At 41.0% G+C, this 18,099-nt stretch overlaps 1 protein-coding gene across 3 annotated transcripts in view; it reads left to right on the top strand.

Annotated features, from left to right (window-relative positions):
• LOC120546185 (kelch-like protein 29) overlaps window positions 1-18,099 on the top strand; it is a 222,850-nt gene that overhangs the window by 84,912 nt on the left and 119,839 nt on the right. The gene's annotated exons all lie outside the window — the stretch shown is intronic.

Genomic DNA, 18,099 nt, shown 5'->3' with positions numbered 1-18,099 from the left:
TAGGCGTATAAATTTATTTTAAAAATATTAATTTGTAAATGAACTAACTACAGTAAAAAGAACAATATTTATCTCTGAGATGTAGTGTGGTAGGAGTATGAAGTAGTATAAAATAAAAATTCTTTAAGTAAAATTGAATTGAGTAAACCACTGGAATTTGAAAGGGAAAGTGAGGAACTTGCTACGGTAGCTTATTGCGTTGCTGGCAGATGATACTCACAGCCTTTTAAGCACTCGATGAATTCCAGTTCAGCACAAAAAAAATCCAGAATCATAACATCCTTCTATTCATCTATTTAACCTTTATACCTGCTTATCCTGTTGAACATCGCAGGGGGTATCCCAGCATGCACTGGCTGAGCCTGCATGTCTGGACTCATGCAAGTTCAAACCCAGGACCTTCTTGCTGTGAGGCAGAAGAGCTAACCACTAAGCCACCGAGCCACCGTTAGAAAACGGCAGCGTATTTGGAAACTATTGAAACGATAAATCTGGACTGTGTATCATAGTGGGGACATTTACTGCATCTTGCACACATCTTGCCTCCATAAAAGACATAAACACATTCCACCGATCCAAGAAATAGATGCAAGTATAGCAAATATCTTTGTTATAAAGACAGGTTCTATGAATTGTGTTATGAAGTTGTGCCCTGCCGATTGAATTAAAGATTATGCCAGACTCTCGACTGCTTCAGCATCAGTTCACCAATCCTATTTTACAACAATTACTCCACCGTATGCTGAGGCCAGTCTTCACATTCCTTGCTGCTAAAATCAACAGCTGGCCATCAGAGTTACCTACAACTTTAAGCCCCTCCTAATCCCGGACACATCTTTCTGAAAAGAAAGTCTCTGCAGCCACAAAAATGCGAATTGTCAGAAAAACAACCAAGGCCACACAGTTTGTATTCCTCAGTAATTCTGCTCTAATAACAGCACTGCCAACTATATTGCAACCGTAATCAGATTAGATACTTGTGGGAAATAACAGTTGATAATGTTTGAAGAGGAGGATAATATCCCTGTTCAAATTAGTTTGCAAATTGGAATGGAATAAATTGTCTGTTCGACATAATATTTTACCGAGTCTGGAGGCAAAGCAATCCAAAAGTAATTGAAAGCGATTAGATTATGATTACTAAATTTGATTAATCTGGTGGATTACACTACTGGTTGACAATTTAAAGTAGCTAAGCTGTAACAGACCAGTAATATGTAATGGAATACATTCTTGTGGTGACAGAATAGTGGATGTTCTGTATAAACAATATTGCTCAGTACAAAATGAAGTCCTGTTCTCCGGAGTAACCGCTCAAAATTAGCATTAATTTAATTCTTCAATTCTTAAAAAGTGCTGCTCCATTTTACTCTCAAACTTGGTTAGCAGTGACATCAGCTATAAAGTTATTCTCCAACAAACTAGAAGTTAACTAATTTATCTCTAATCAATTATCGTCAGCGTAACAGCTTGATTAAATCAAGTAATTACTTGTTAATTGCTTGGCGCTGAAGTGGAGCACTTTCTTTCCATACTGAGGTCTTTAATGACTATACAGGTGTGCGAGCAACTTTGTGTGTCCTGTCTCTTATCATCACACCAGTAAGTATAGGAGTACATGACACCTCTTGTGTCGTCTCTGACTTGTTTAAGTCAGTGTAGCGCTGTTGTCTCGGGTGGTGGGGTGGGGGGTCTGATTCAGTGTTGTTCTCCGCCAGCCACGCCAGGAGGTACTGTCATTGGGTTTGTCATTGCCTGTCATTTAGAGAGAGGGCGTATGGGCGGGCGGGCGTGCGTGCGTGTGTGGACACAAATGAAAATGTAAGGTATGATTGTTGTATCTCTGCCCCCTCCCTCCTTCCATTATGACATCCCCTGTTCATTTCATCCATTACTGGTGCTATTACTGTGAGCCATAGCCTAAATGTCAGCCCAGTTTGAGTCATCTTTCCATTTTGCTAATAAAAAAGAGAGAGAGAGCATGTCTCTGTCCCACAACACAGCCTTCCTTCTGTGTTGAGGTTTTGTGTTTGTTGTTGTTGGAAATCCTCCAGCTGCCATCTCAACTAAGAAGCTGATTTCGAGGGACTGTTTGCGCACTCCTGCCACATCTTGAGTGTCTCCTGATGACGCGCTGCATGTCAGAGCAGCGCATGAAGTGAACAATCTCAAGGTCAGATTGAAATTGGAACAATTTCATCATGAGGCATTATGGGAAGTGCCGTGCATCTGAGGGGGGCAATAAATATTGTCTAACGCGAGCCAAGCGCAGTCAGTATACAGCGCTTGCATGTGTTATTTTTAGGGCTAAGATTGATTGTGTTCTGTGTTTTTTTTTTTTTTTGCAGCACTACTTAAATGTTAACTGTTGCAGATCTGTGCCCATCCTTCCAGTCATGTCATGATTTGAGTCCTCACACAAAACTTGGTTGTGAGGTTCAGACCCATAACAAAAAGGAGTATTGGACAACATTAGCATAACATTTTGTTTCAGTAAATGGGACCTGTAAGAGGATGTGTCAGCAATTAAAATGGAAATAATGTATGCTGTATGTTAATCTCATACTGCTGGAAAATACACAGCGCTAACCAGCACCTTAAATTACTTTCATATGATAGTGCCAGCGAGTGGGAAATTAAGAGAATATAAAGCGCATTCTGTATTTGACAAGATCATGTCCTTCATTGACACAGGAAAAACCGTCAAATAATTAGACCCAGCACGTCATGTTTCAGTTTGGCTCACAGATTTGACAAGAAACAGATGTTAATATCTCTGCTCGAAAGGGCATTCTGAGTTTGACACAATCAAGGGCTTGCATTGTGCACTCGTTGGACAAAATCTTAATTATATTTCAAGAAGTAAGCAATGTCAGAAAGCACTCAAACAGAATATGGGCTGACTTTTACCAAGGGAGCAAAGAGCTTTGCCCATATTGTGCTTTGTAGTGATTGTTGACATGCAGTCAGCCAAGTATTTCCTATTTCTTCTCGAAGGACAGTCCAGGCTGCTTTACAGTAAATCACAGAAAGTCCATTTCAATCCATTTTGAAAATCAACTGAAATTAGTAAATTGGGTGAGTTTGTCAACCCACAATAGAGATTGTTGAAAATGAGGGTGATCGTCTTGTTACTGCAAATGATGTCTGCCGACTTGGAAATGAAACATTTTATGCAGAGCTTTGTGTTAGTTTGAATTTTCTCTCTGGAAAATAAAAGCATGTGGGTGTGTCTGTGTTCCCCGACAGAATGATTACCTTGAAGAGGTTAAAAATGAATAAGTGCAGCTGAATGAACCGTCTGCAGTTCCTTGAACAACAACATCTGCTGATTTGAGCTGGGGTGCCTGCCTACACAATATAAGCTTGACGCACATAGAAAAGCAGAACATCTAAGATCAGCGAGGTCACTGTTGCTCCGTGCATTTTATTTCCCCACAAGATTGCAGGATTCTTCTATATTCCACTTCTTGAAAACAATCCTAAGAACCAACTTCAGTATAGAAGTAAATCACAGAGAAATTGAAAATGTTCAGCCTGAATAGTGAATGTCTGGAACCATAATAGATTTCTGATACAGCCGATTTGCCCTGGTAAATGGCACTGAACTTCCATCAATCTGTGCACCAACCAAACTGTTCACTCACACAAAAAGCTGAAAAAAATGATATTCCAGTAAATTTTAAAACTTAAAAGCAATGATGGTTGGGGTTTCTATGGCAACACTAGTATATAGTTACTACACTAAATACTGTACATTCACTAAAGGTTTGTACTTGCAATTATGAGGTTACTTTTCATGCTACTCTATACATTTACTCCACTACATTTCAGAGGGAAATACTGTACTTTTTACCCCACTAAGTTTATTTGATAGCGGTTTGCAGATAGATTTTAAAAACCTCCCTAATGAGCATGTAAAATAAAATTAATAGATATATGGTACTGTAAAGTAAATCACCAAGCAGTATACGAGATGAGAAACATTTGCTCTGCTGCAACTATTTACATCATTAAAATGCCTGCTTACATGTCAATGCATCAACTTACTTTAAGAAGTTGGTTCATAAGTTAAGTTCATTTTGCCAATAATACACACTTTAACTTCAATAAGATTTTGAAAGCAGGACTTTTACTGCTACTATTTTAAATGATGCTATACTTAAAGCTGCAGTAACTGATTCTATTGACCACTTGCCAAACAAGTTGTGAGCACAACATTGACGGATCACTTTTTAAAGTTGATATGGCGGACTTGTTTGCAACAGTTGCTTGTTTACACATCCAGCAGTTGCAGAGAAACATCATTAATTTGTGTTTCTGGTCCCCTGGCCAATGTACGCCCAATATTCAGCCTCTTTTAACTCTCTTTCTGGTCTCTACCAACTCCTGAGGGAAATATCTGGCTTTTTAGCTGCCAAATGCTCCCCTATATTCACCAGCTAGTCACTAACTGTATCTGTATCTGCTGTGTGGTGCTGAGCAGGTATAGTGTGCAGTGGGTTTTTAGAGCTTTTTTGCTGCAACCAGCTGCCTGCTGTGGCTTGACAGCAACGCTATAAGAGGGGTGAGAGTGAACACACAGCTAAACAATAAGCATTTGATACTTTGTTACTATAACAAGGTCCATTACAGCCGCTTTAAGTAAAAGTAAAATCCAAACATGGTCAGGTACTGAGTCCTAGTACGTCAACCTAAACGTAGTAGTTGGATACTCTATATAACAAGTGATGCTACAGAAATCAATCTCTGGGGGAAATCCAGTCTCTTTTTTTTTTCCATAGGCATTTTGATATTGATTTTAATAAAATGTTACACTGCTGTATAATGCTTTTGTCCAGTCATTGTCACAATTTTAATTTTGTCCTTGAACAAGATTGAAAGCCTAAAGCTCTAATTAATCAATCGTAATTTATCCATTAGCATTGGAAACTAGCACGAAATAGAATGCCAAGCTTAATATATACAAAGCTTTGATATTGAACGTCTGACACCGACACATTTAGGCAAAAGCCTCCATCAGGGTTAAATATGGCAATAATGACATGAATATATTTCAGGTGTTGCTGTGGCTCTTTGAGGTTGACTCGACTTGCTGTCTATAAAGCAGATGCACTTTAGTTTTCTTTTCTCTCTTTAAGTGTTAAGCTGACACTTTGAAATAGCTAAAGTTAGGGATTCTGTCTCCTCTTGTTCACTTCCCACTTTTTCCTTCCACCGTGTCCATTGTTCCTCATTTTATATTAAGGTGCCCCCCGAAGATCTAGGTTGAGCTATCATAACGAAGTAAAAAGTCTATTTTTTTTTTTCTTGTTCTGCTGAAGGCACCTACTTAAATTGTATTGTGGTCAAAGAAAAAGAAGACATTAATATTTATCAGGTGGAAATACAGGGAGAAGAAGAAATGTAATAGTTGTTCTAATTCAAATCCTTTAAATTTGTATTGAGCGAGGTGAGGATGTGACCAGAAATCTCCTGGTGTGTGACCTGTGTGATATTTTCTTGGTAAATGAGACATGTTAAATGATGTGCCAGAGGGAAAATGGGTCTTTTCAAGCGACACACACTGTTCCGATCATCACAGATAACCAAGCTAGAAGGCCAGGGACCTAATTTAAGGGCTATTTACCATGTGCCAGATTTTCAATGAAGCTGCACCCAGCTGCAGCAATGGGCAAAGAAAATAGAGAAAACCTGCAAGAGAAAAAAGGATTTCAACCTTGCATAGCCCACTGACATGATCATCTTATATTTTCTACAGTTTACAAAGACACACATAATTAATAATTCATCCATCTCATCTTGAGATCCCTCGCTGTGCATGTTTTGTAAGCTCCTCTACCCCGGAAAATGAGGCGATCCAGGAAAAGAGGATCCACTTTCGATCAAAAACAAAGAGGTGGGATGTGATTAATTCCAGGGCACCTCTTCTGGCTGTATCACCCTTAACTGATTCATCAGACGTGAGCGACAAAAAGAACACCGTGTTTTAATCAGAGTCATAATCCTAGATCAGCCCTAATGCGGGATTTGTCTCTAAACGAGTAATTGTTGTTGCTTCTCAACAAATTTAGGCACATTGCCGTAGAGCAGTAACAATAAATGCTGAACAATGAGCTCCCTCTTTCTCTCTGCCTTTTCATCTATTTCTCTTATTTTCTTGGCATTACTTGTGTGTCTCATCTTTTTGTCCTTCCTTTCGTTACTCTCATCCCATTCATAATTGTTTTTGACCATCTTTCTAATATAAAACCAAGTAAAACTGAGACGCGGTTAGACTGTCCCTTTTAAGAAAGACGGACAGTATCGGCCGTTTTAGCAAATGCCCAGTGAGGACATGTATTTACATTCAAGTGACAAAGACATCTAGTGGCTGTAGGAATAAGGACTCTTGTCTAAGTGGAGCCAAGCTGGAAATACTGCAGTGAGACATTGTTATACAGTAGATGGTCGGATGGGTCAACAAAACGTAAGACTGTGACATGGGAGACCACAGGTCGCCTCCTGTTTCCACAACCAACAATCTTTTGACCATGACCACAATTAACCAAGTGGTAATTATTGTAACCATGGCAAGAGTACACTAACCTTAACCAAGTAGTTGTTTTAACCCAAACCATGATCTTTCCCGGAACCTAACGAACCCCTAACCGTAGCAGTAAACGTATCCGATCAGAAAACGGCTTTGTTGTTGCAACAGTGATTTGTGAGGGTTTTGGAGAACACTGACAGAGAATGTGTCGTTCCGGAGGGCAGGTATAAACTATCCATTTCATCATTTAAGTTGGTGGACTTGTTGGCTTTTTTTGCCATTTGTTTTGGTATGTGTGTGTATGTAGAGAGATTGTTGTAGCTAAGCGAGGATAATACTGTCTAATTTAAGCATCCTAATGGCTGCATACAACACTATCAGCATGTCAAAGTTGTTGTTGCAGTTATTGCTGGTATTAAAGTTTATTCGACAGCGATAGAGGATGTTGTGAACTGTCCCTAGCCGGTGACTTTTGCCCCCCCCCAAAAAAAATGCCTCGCATAGGCCCTTCCCTCCAGCCAGAGTTATGGCATACTTGACTCAGAAGAGATTGCGTACCAATGAGAAATGGTAGGCTAATTCTTCTGTTTCATCACTCAAATATACGGCCTCGTTTCATCGGCTTAACGACCTTGTTTAAATGAGCCTAATGACTCTCACTAATTTCCGGGCATGGCCAAGAGATTGTGACTGTTCTCGGCAAGCAATGTCCTCTGCGTGCACATTGTATATCTCCATTATAAGGCCTGGTCTCTGTGGAAAACACAACCTATTTTATTGTCTTCTCTCTTTGCTTAAGATTAATATTAATATAATGCAGCGGCTCCTCTGTTACAGGTTACAGAGTCTGGGGCATTCTGAAGCATCATTTAGCTACATTTTGGTTCAGTGTTGTGTTTAATAAATGCTGTTAAATGTTGCGTTTAGTAAATGCCAAAAAATGTTGAATACCTCATTTCATCGGTTGTTTTAAGTGTATATGCTACACTTCTGGTGCATTGCTTCCCAGCAGTATCGTTTTGACATCTGAATTGAGTGCTGAAAAAGGTCACTGAAATGCTAATGCAAAATTCACAGAGAATACATTGCAAAAGGGGAAATATTAAATCTCCACATCCAGACACATTAGCGCTATTAGCTGTCTCTGTGTCGCCCCACGTGTCAGAGCTTGTGATGACTCCGCTGTGCATCGCTCAATGTAAAGTCTGATAGTTTCCATTAAAGATCAGAGTGTGAAACCAGCACTGGGCTACTCTATTATGGATCAATTTAAATAAAGGACCGTGTTTGGCGTCAACACAGATCGATACGCGGCCGGGCTTCCTTATGTGGTCATAACCACCAAAGCTTACTCATTATGTGAAGCGCTCTTATCAAAGACGGATATAAAAGCCCATACAGTGGGATATGTGACGGGAAATCAATGGTCTCTGATAGGGACTGAAACCTGACAGCTCAATAAACTTTGAAGGGAAGTTGTTCCCTCTTATTCCTCCTCGTCGTCCTCTTCCCACCTTACTTATATCCCATTCCTACAAGGGACTTAACAGCTAAACCCTGCAGACTATTTCAGATTACAAGCTCCTGTCAACACGTGCACAGGGAACCAGTGTGCAGGCTTGTGTAAGGGAAATGGGGATCTGTATACAACACAGATGCTGCTGCTGCTGCTGCTGTAGTCAACATAGGTGTCTTTAAAGTCTGCCTCCAGTGGCATCATTTCCTTATTTCAGATACAGAAATGGGGCTGTGTGCACACTGCTGGTCAAGAGAAGGGACCTTTTTAGATACAATTTTCCCAAAAAAAACTACATCAGCTGCTGCAAAAGAACTCATATTTTCAGATGTTGCAGTTCATGGAAATGTTGTTTACTTTTTAAGACAAATTTTGTAAAATTTCACATTTTTGGGGAAGTGCTTGTTTTGAACATAACTAGAGCAAATAGAAATGCAGCCATCCAACATTCTGTATCCAGGGAGAAACTACTTATGGTCTCCATTTTTGTATTTTCATGATCAGTGGATGTGTGATGTGTCTTACAAGAGAAAGAAGACACATCAGGTATGAAGCTCCACCTCTATGCGCATTGGTATTCTAGTTTTATATTTGGCTGCAGGAACGTTTTTAGTAACATGACTCATCCATGTAAGTGATTAATCATCCAACTCATGAATATGAATGTGGTGGGTCTGTGTTCATGAAGCAGAAACACTTTTTTTTTGTCTCACACATTATCACATAACAAACAAATTGAATAACAAAATTAAATAATTTCATAAATGCCAAAGGGACTAAATATTGGCCTAACAAATGCATTTCAAGAATATTTTGTTTCTTTTTTTTGAAGTCCTATTTTATTTTTTTTTTTAACAAATCTGATGTGTACATGTACCTGCTACAAAGATCCAAAGCAAATCTTTGTAAGTCTGCCCATTTCACAGGCACTGCTGCTGGTAAATAGGATACTGTTATTCTCAAAGGTTTTGAGAAATGGGGAAAAAACAGACTGATGCCAACAAGCTAGAGGAATTTCTTGAGTTTCTTTATTCTCTACACCATGGGTCTTTAATGTTTTGTTTTTTTAAGCCAAGGACCCCTTTACTGAAAGAAAGATGGAGCAGGGACCTCCTACTACATACAGCATATTGTATAAATTTAAGTTACAAAATAAACTGGGGCTACAATAATGTGGAGGGCGGCCAAAAGCCTTTATACATACCTTTTTAGGGCATAGAATACTAAGCTTTTAAAATATTAATTGTTGGCATGACTTTATAAATCATCTTTTATGGGGCACAGTGAATCTTTAGGAAGTGTATCTGGGGATGGCTACCTTAGTGACTACCTTACCTATGGGCCAGTAAGCCTATCTTCAGTGGGGATATATATTTGCTAATAATATGTGAGAATTATGTTTAGACATTTTTAATTTTGTTTTAAAAACTTTCAAAAATGTACAATAATAACAGTGACTCTGAGGACCCCCTGTTGAAGATCTCTACTCTACACTGCTGTTGTTAGTCTGCAATGTAACTTCAGTAAATGAGTCTGCTGAAGTGAGCTGGATAGAGAAGAGAAACAAAAAAATAAAGGAAGTTGGGAATGTGTGTGTGAACTACAACATTGACAGGCACACTGCAATGATTGTACCTTTTGAAATGTGTAGTTAAGACGAGAAAGAGCAGTTCCAGTGTTTATAAAAACAGCATTTAAAAGTATTGACATTTGAAGCACATAGAGGATGCTGTGTGTTATAGCTGTTATACATTGATTTAGTAGTGCTAATAGTCGAGAATCCATGATTAAAATTGTTTTTGTATGTAAGATGTGTAGTTTCCACAAGGATATTTATGCAGACTTTACTCTTGTAACTAGGTGTTGAGTTGGGTTTGGAACATTTCTTTAGTCACCAAATTGTGTGCCGTTAAGAAACAAAACAAGCATGGAGACATCAACCCACCTTCAAATAGATCCTGATTTTACTCGTCAATTGTAGCTTTCGACACAGGATATGAACCTTGAAATTACTTTTGCCATCTGTATAGAACTGCATTAGCATTTGAAAAAACCCCAAAAAAACATTTGAAAATCCAAATCAAGAGGAGCTCATTCACAGGCATGTGAAAGGCAGCTCCAAACAGACAGAAAAGCCTTTTGCATAATAAATCCTCCCATTATTCAAGCGAAGCTCTGTTTATCCACCTGCCGCAGTGTAGTTCATGGCTATTTCTCAATTCCTTGTGTCTCTAATGATCCCAGCATGTCTCTCCAGTGTATATCTTACCCCAAGCAGTGCACTGTGTGGACTCCCCCCTGTGCTTGCAGGAGCACAGAGCTGCACTGACCACTTCATCTTGTGGGATAAACCAGTCTTTCAGTCTCCTTGCAAACCCTGGGGGAGCAGTGCTGGAGCTCCAAAACTGGAACCTCAAAGGTTTGAACACTGCCACAGGTTACACATGTGGCTGTCTGTGCACTGCTTTAATGTCTGTGGCTGATAAAGTCTCTGGCCAGAAGTCCATATCCCTGTTCAGGTCACGTCACTTACATAAAGTAGATCTGCATTTAGAATATTAACACATCTTCGTTTTCTTGTGAGGCTCAAATGTCGACTATTAAAGTTAATTTTTGTTCCTTTTAAAAATAACAGATAGTAAGAGGCTCGTAGGCGCACTGGTAATTATATACCTTAGTGGAGTCATGAGGGTTTTGTGATTTGACAGCGCTGTAATGCAGATTCTGCTGTCCCTCACTTAATACGGCTATTTTTAGAAACCCGAATGAAAGGGGATAGGTGCTCCGTAGCCAACTGGCGTATTCATTTCAGTGTCCAGAGATCATCCGAGTGGAGCTGATGAATTTGGTCATCGTGCTCTCATAATGTTGCAGCACAGCGTCATTAATTAGGCACATTTGCAGCAAATACCGGTCATTGGCAGTGCCTCCGTTTTCAGTTTAATTACTCACACTTGAAGCCTTGATTGGAGAGTTTGGCCTCCAGGTGCTGAGGTGATGTAATGCTGTAAAAATGCTTCAGTAATGCATGTGCACTTTAGCGGACTAAATCCTACTGTATGGATGTGGATGGGAAGGTAAACAGAATACAGCCTTGTTTGCTTTAATACCATCTGGTTTGAAATAAGCAATTTCAGAGCTCATATTTGGGCAATTTGTCAGACCAGCTTGGATGTTGGCCAGTAACTGAATGTTATAGTATACTTGTTGTGGTCCCTATTGACCAAAGGCCGTATCTTTGTCTGCCAGATCACTCAACAGGAGGCTCTATGGCATAGTAGCATCCATCTAACTGCCTCTCTGCTCTGTCAGTTTCATTATCTGTCTGTGTATAAGTATCAAATTATCTGTTTAGCTCATGAAACAAACTTCAGACCTGCGGGAGTCCAGCTCTTGACAATACAGTTGATGCTAGTACTAGATCATTTTCCCCACCTTGTTAATCTCTCTTTATATATACAGTACAGCTAGTCAAGCAGAAGTTGATCTCTTCGTTGTTCTTATCGGACACATGGGCTACTGAACTCTACAGAGTTTGATGTTACCGCTTGAGAGCGGACGAAGCGATCGACATCTCCTGCCCTCCCATCACATCCTTTTGATAGTACAGGGGTGGTACCAGTACTGTGCGGAGGTGTAAGGTTACGGTCAAGTGAACACAACAAAAAGACAAACTATAAAGCGGCATTAAATGAAGGTCAATACTTCTGTGAATGTGTCGAACACAGCTGGTAACTTTGTCCTTGACGGTACAAAGTGAATAGAATGAACAACACTTTATAGCCGCCACAATACACAATAGCGACCTGATAACATAAAGCCCCTTCACACATACTATACATTCTGAAATGTTATTCATAATTTGCCTCGACTGTTCCATTAAAGACGGCAGCCAAGGCAGTGTTGAAGCTCTGTGTGTCAGAGAACCATGGAAATGTGTATGGGCACGGTGGTAATGAAATCCTTTTGTTCAGACGATATGTCAGTTTGGAACTTGAACCGCTACATGAGTGTGGACCTGTGCAAAAAGCATGCACTGCATTCCCCCTCTGCTCAGCCCTGCCATATGGTCATCTGGTTTTTGGCCTGGCTTTCAAATTGCATGCATTGTAAAATGCATTTTAAAAGTCCCCACACTGCACTCTTGACAATGAAGATATTGTTTCCCTTCATATTGCAATATCAATATGAATTCAATTTATTCTTTAGCGCTATATGGCTGTTCGTCCAGTTAACACCTCGTTTATTACAGCCACACATGCGCTCAAAGCTCTCTCACACACACACACACACACACAGCAGTCCTTTTGCCTCAATTTCAACCACAGATAAGAGCTACACAGTCATCTCTTGGTCTCCAAGGCTACTGCTGTGACAGGCAGTGGATATTTTGTTCCCCAAACACTCACCACATATCAGGCAGGGTCATGGCCTGCTGGAGACCTATGTCTCTCACTGTCCCGGCCAGTGCCAACGGAGGACAATGGGGTTTTCTGACGCGCTCCTCTGGGAGGAGGTGTTACCATGACATAAGGATGTCTCCACAGCACACATGTCCGAGCACTAGTCACCCTCTTCAAGAAGCCTTACTACCGCTGCTTAGTCCCACAGATAAGACATGTTCACGGAGCCATTTACACTGTCTGCAAGAGAAAAGAAAACACCAGAAAAGGATGGGCTGAGATCTGGTTTGGAGGGCAAGCGCAGCAACCTCGGAGCACTCATGGGATATTAGGCGGGGTTTCCAGCCCCGCTTTTCCACTGAAGCTTGTCGGCTGCGCACCTCCGATCACGCTTCTCTTTTCTGGAACGTGTGCGTCGAGCCAGGAGCTTGCTGAGCTGTCGGAGTGTCTTGGCTGGAATTTCAGTGGAAGTGAAGTCCGTTCCCCTTCAGTCGTTTGGCCCGGGGCTTGAAATTATAGAGTCTGTATCCGTAGCCCTTTCTGTGGTGCATCAATAGCATATATACCCACCAGGCGCTTGTGTTGTGTGTTTTCATTACGTTTGTCTGTCGTGCTACCGGGGGTCAGTGTTAAATGTTGGCGCCTGGAAGGATCCGCTTTGTTTGTATTTTCAATTTTTGGTGTACAAACTGCCAGTCATAAACAGTCAACCGCCAGCAATGGCTGACATTTTTCTTGTATAAAGTGATATTGCCTCGATGCAGATGGTGACTACCGATATGACATGTTTTTAAACTGCCGTATTTCTTTTAAGAAAGAGGCAGGTGTTCTAAATGGTGGCAAGCATTGTTCTGTCGACTAAAAGACTAAACAAACAACTTAATCAAGCAAACTTTCTTGACTTATTTCGGGTGAATAAGTCTAAGTCTAACAACAGATGTTTTAACTTATACCTTTTTATTTTCAATGAGGTCTTTGTACCCTCCCATTATGGATAATAATGGATGATAGATAAAAGTGAGAAAACACAGGGCTATAGAATGATTATGTAATGCAAGTTCAAATACTTTTGAATTGTATGGAAGTGAATTTTTCAAATGAGCTACCAACCTGGATTCAGCAAAGAGGGATACTATAGGAGCTGTGCTACAGATTTCTATCTATAGTTATTTTATTGACTATTAAAAGGTATCGTTTACGATATTTACTTTACAATAAGGTCTTTAAACACAACACAAGATTTGCTTTTTAATTCTCAAGAAAAGCAACATTTTATGCCTTCCACAATGCAGTGGATATGTCTACTAGCAGTTTTGGTTCACATTTCTAAGTGGAACACAATGGATCCTTTGGAGTAAAAAGAAATATTACCTCTCTTCGTCTCTGTCTCTTCAGTATGCAGCCATCATATGGCACCACGCTGTTCGGCATGTTGGAGCACCACTCCATTTTAAGATGGCTGCCAAAAATGGAGCAGTGGTCTCTTTGTTTACTCGTGAGATGCTCTGCTATGTTCCAGTCTAATAGATTGGACACAGCCGCACCGTGGTTTGGGCTCCAGCATTCAGCACCATTATGACGGAAGCCCAGAACAAATCCACTTCACATTTAGGTGTCAGCGCGTTGTCATGGAAAAGAGATACCTCTATACAGTAAGTGAATAATGTTCGCAAGAAAATTAGTTGTGCGCCTTTGTACGCTACTTAGCGCTGCTGGTCAGTTTCGGACCACACTTGATTGGAGCTTTTGGACGGAGCAGGAAGAGGAAAAAGATTTTTTTTTTTCTCCCCATTTTAGAAAAAACTGAAAATGATCTGTCAAAGGCAATGATACGAGGCTATGTGATGGATGGGTTTGTCTTACTCTGCCTCTCAATCTTTCACTCCTTCGCTGCCATTTTTCCTCTCTTTTCTCTGAGGAAAGCCAATATTTCCATCACCCTCCGCATTTCAGCCACATTCACTGTATCTGTCCATGCCTGGCCAAAGGGAAGAAAAAGCCATTCTGTCTGAGTTGAATTTCATTTCCTCGCCCGCACATACTGTTTTTATGAATTGCTCATGTTGTGGGATTACAATGTGATATTATTTTACCGGTGCACATGATATAGCAAGACATGCAGTTACTGCTGGTATTGAGATTTTGATTAGAATTAAATTTGTGTACATGCATCTCACCCAGAGATAGCGGGATAGCTGTGGAGGTGTATTTATTTTTTCTAATGCATTTAAATTAAACCATAATGGCAGCTTCACACTGGACCACCAAACACCCAGGAACATTCCTGGCCCATCCATTTGGAATAGATTAACTGATAAAGCTATCAGGAAAACAACTGCCCATTAACAGGCCTGGTGATAATGCCAGCTGAGCGATATCGCACAAAAGTGAACCTCCTCCTCGCCCGCGCTCTGTTATTTTCCTCTTGTGCGTAAAGAGCTTTGCCACCAGAGGAACACTGAACCTTAAAAGGTAGAACATAATAACCGAGTGTAGCGCTGGCCTGCATCCTGCACGTTGCTATCTCATAGCGCTAATGACATTTCATGAGATTAGCTTTTCACTGTGGTCCTGTATTGTTACCGGCCTGCTCGGTGTGTTTATATTTGTGTGAGCCCCTTTCCCCATTTAAGACCTGAGCCCTCCCTCAACCCTCCTCTCTTTTTTTCCTTCTCCTTTTACCACTTTCTCAAAACCCGCTTTGCTCTCCCTACACCTGTTTTTTTTCCCCCCACCCAGAACTGTTATTACATTTTAAAAGCAGTTAGTTGATTTCAGTGTGCGCTCCCAATGGGGCCTGGGTGTTATAGACATACTCATCTCTCTCTCTATCTCTCTCTCTTGCTCTCACTCTCTCGCTGTTTCTCTCCGAGTGAAGCAAAAAAGTAATTTCTCTTGGGAAACTAAATCCATCTCTTAACTGGATGGGAGAACTATATGTTCAGGCTTTGGTAAACTGGCCCATACCACAATCACAATAGGTACAAAAAGCTGGAGCTTAAAGCAGAATGTCCATGGTGGTAGTTTTCTGTGGAAGCCTGGTGTCCTACCCCGTGTTATTATAGGATTGAACCGGTGCAATAACTCACCCAGACAAGGCCTGGCTCGAACAAAATGCAAAGGCAAACACAAAGCCTTGAGCAAACGTTTTCCTGTTTATTTGGACGTGAATGTTGTGGATGACTCAAAGCAATCAAAGCCCAGAGCCCTGGATATCACCACAAGGCCCCTCCTGTATGTACCCACAGCAGATGGTAGCCAGTGGCAGGAGGTTCTGGTAGGCACATTAATGCTGCCTAGTATTGCGAGATGACAGAGCGCACATAATGACAGATGTCAGTCTTCGCCATGTCCGAGAAAAGAGCTGATACGCCAGCCAGAATCAGACTGCTGTCTCTCCGCTGCCCGGACAGAAGAGTATATATTTAGACCTGATGCGTCTTGATTTTATCTTCCTCTCTTCGACACACTGATTCTGACATGTGTGCAACAGTCAGAGGTTTGAGAAGGGGGAACGATCCTTCTAGTTTTGCTGTGTGCTCATGTGTATCTGCATGTGTGAATGTGCAGGAGGAGCAAATGCTTCAAATCCTGAAAAAAAGGCTTTGCATTACAACTGGGATGAAAATGAAAAAGGTCCATACTTTTCTTTTTTTTTTTCTTTTTTTTTGTCTTTAGGTTTGAAGTACAGTTCATGCATTGAACAAGATCCCCACACTAATTCCTGTTTAATATAGAGCAATACACATCTCTTTCATAGCAAAAAGTTCCATTGGTTTGTATAAAATGTAGCTTTAGTCTACTTGATACAGCGCTGGAGTGTTATTTGGCTACGTTGCTTACCTATTCTGGGATAAAGGAAAAAAACACTCTCTGGCTTGTTTGTATTTTTTTTAAACTAATCCCATCCGTCCTGGGCGGAGCTAAGCCCCGGATGCGGCAACGTTGCCCTTGCAAAATAGATAGCGGCGATAGCAGAAAGGGGAGGGGCATCCGGCGCCTGAGGGATGTACAGGGTTTCAGGTTGTATCCCAGCAATGTCTGTTGAGCCAGACAAACTCGATGGAAATGGACCTTATTATGTACAATAGACATGAAAAGAGCCATTAATCAATTAGTTGATTGACAAAAAAAAATCATCTGCAAAAGTTTTGATATATGCATGCATGATTCCACCTTTATGTGTGTCTGTGTATTAGTGCCACATTCCACACCTACAGTATGTGGTCCATATACACAGATGCTGCGTACCCTCCAAAAAAAACAACAACCTTTTTCCCAGCCAGCATGACAACAAACACAGAATGGCTTGGCACGACTCAAACATTATTTATCTGGCTCCCCTCCTCCTCTCCAGCATGTTTTTTGTCGAGTCAGAGGAAACCATCTGCTGCCCGGTGATAATGGGCGGCTAGGGAGGAGGGGACTGGAAATAGGGAGAGCAAATAAAATTGAGAGAAAATGACAGGCGCTCTCCTAGAACTTCCCGTACCTTCCTGCCTACCTGCAGCTATTCTGCCATCTTAATAAACATCCCGTCTGATATCTTCTGGCTTCTGTGTGTGTGTGTGTGTGTGTGTGTGTGTGTGTGTGTGTGTGTGTGTGTGTGTGTGTGTGTGTGTGTGTATTTCCCATCTAACCTTGATCATTTTCAAGTCAGGATTGTTTCTGACCGGGCTGATATGCTGTCAATGTGATGGCGCTGAACCTTTTTTTTTTTTTTCATTTTTCCTGGTGCACTAAAACTGTGACAGATGAATTGCCTTTCAGCAGCAGAAGAGATTTTTCTTCTTCTCTGTTTTGGGTAAATGGGTGGGAGTATTAATGGGAGAATATTATGGGGCAGGTGCATGGCTAAAGGAAAGTAAGAGTCAATGCTGCGAGTTAATGAGGAGTTGCCTGTACTGTGTATATAGGGGATGGTAAAGCATGGCTGGAGAAGAATACAGTAGGAGGAAAAACTCTCATTAAAACAAATCGTGGGCTATAGAAAGCAACTCCTCACCTTGACAATGGTCCGAATTTTCCCTCCCCGAGTCTCCAGGGCTCTCAGATGGAATTGAGCGCTTAGGGCATTCTCTGAGTAAACCATTTCAGTTTTCTCTTGTCTGAAGTCGACAGGTTGAGCTGGACAAAAAGACCTGACAGGCCGTCTCCCCCCTAAACCCAGCTTCATTCTGTCGCTCCATCACTCTGTTTTCTACTTTGCCTTGAGATGTTTCCCTTTGCTGTTTTATTTTTCTTCTTCTTTTTGCCCCCAGCACTTACAAACTGTCAAATAACTTTCACTATAAATTTATCAAGTAAGTGACACTAATTGAACTTGTCTGCGATTGTGAAGTTGCTTATAACAGGGCAGATGTTGCGCTGCTTCAATACCAAGTAATGTCTTTAAGTGTTCAGGCCCTGTAAAGCTGTGATAAATCCATCTCAAAGCAGCGAGGGCTAATTCTCCTGAAATGGGATCGATCCGATATGTAAAGCTGCACATTAGTTCACTGTGAACCGACTTGTTTGGATTGCATTTTTGTCACGGTGCGCTCAGCCCCGCGCTCTGTCGGGGCTTTGTCGACACAGCTGTTGGAATGCATGATGGCATGCTTGATAAAGTGGACGCCGGGTCAGGGAGGATAATGGAATTGAGGGAT

The sequence above is a fragment of the Perca fluviatilis genome, chromosome 18 (genome assembly GCF_010015445.1).
Source record: "Perca fluviatilis chromosome 18, GENO_Pfluv_1.0, whole genome shotgun sequence".
Lineage (NCBI taxonomy): Eukaryota > Metazoa > Chordata > Actinopteri > Perciformes > Percidae > Perca > Perca fluviatilis.
This window is presented reverse-complemented; position numbering and strand designations above follow the sequence as displayed.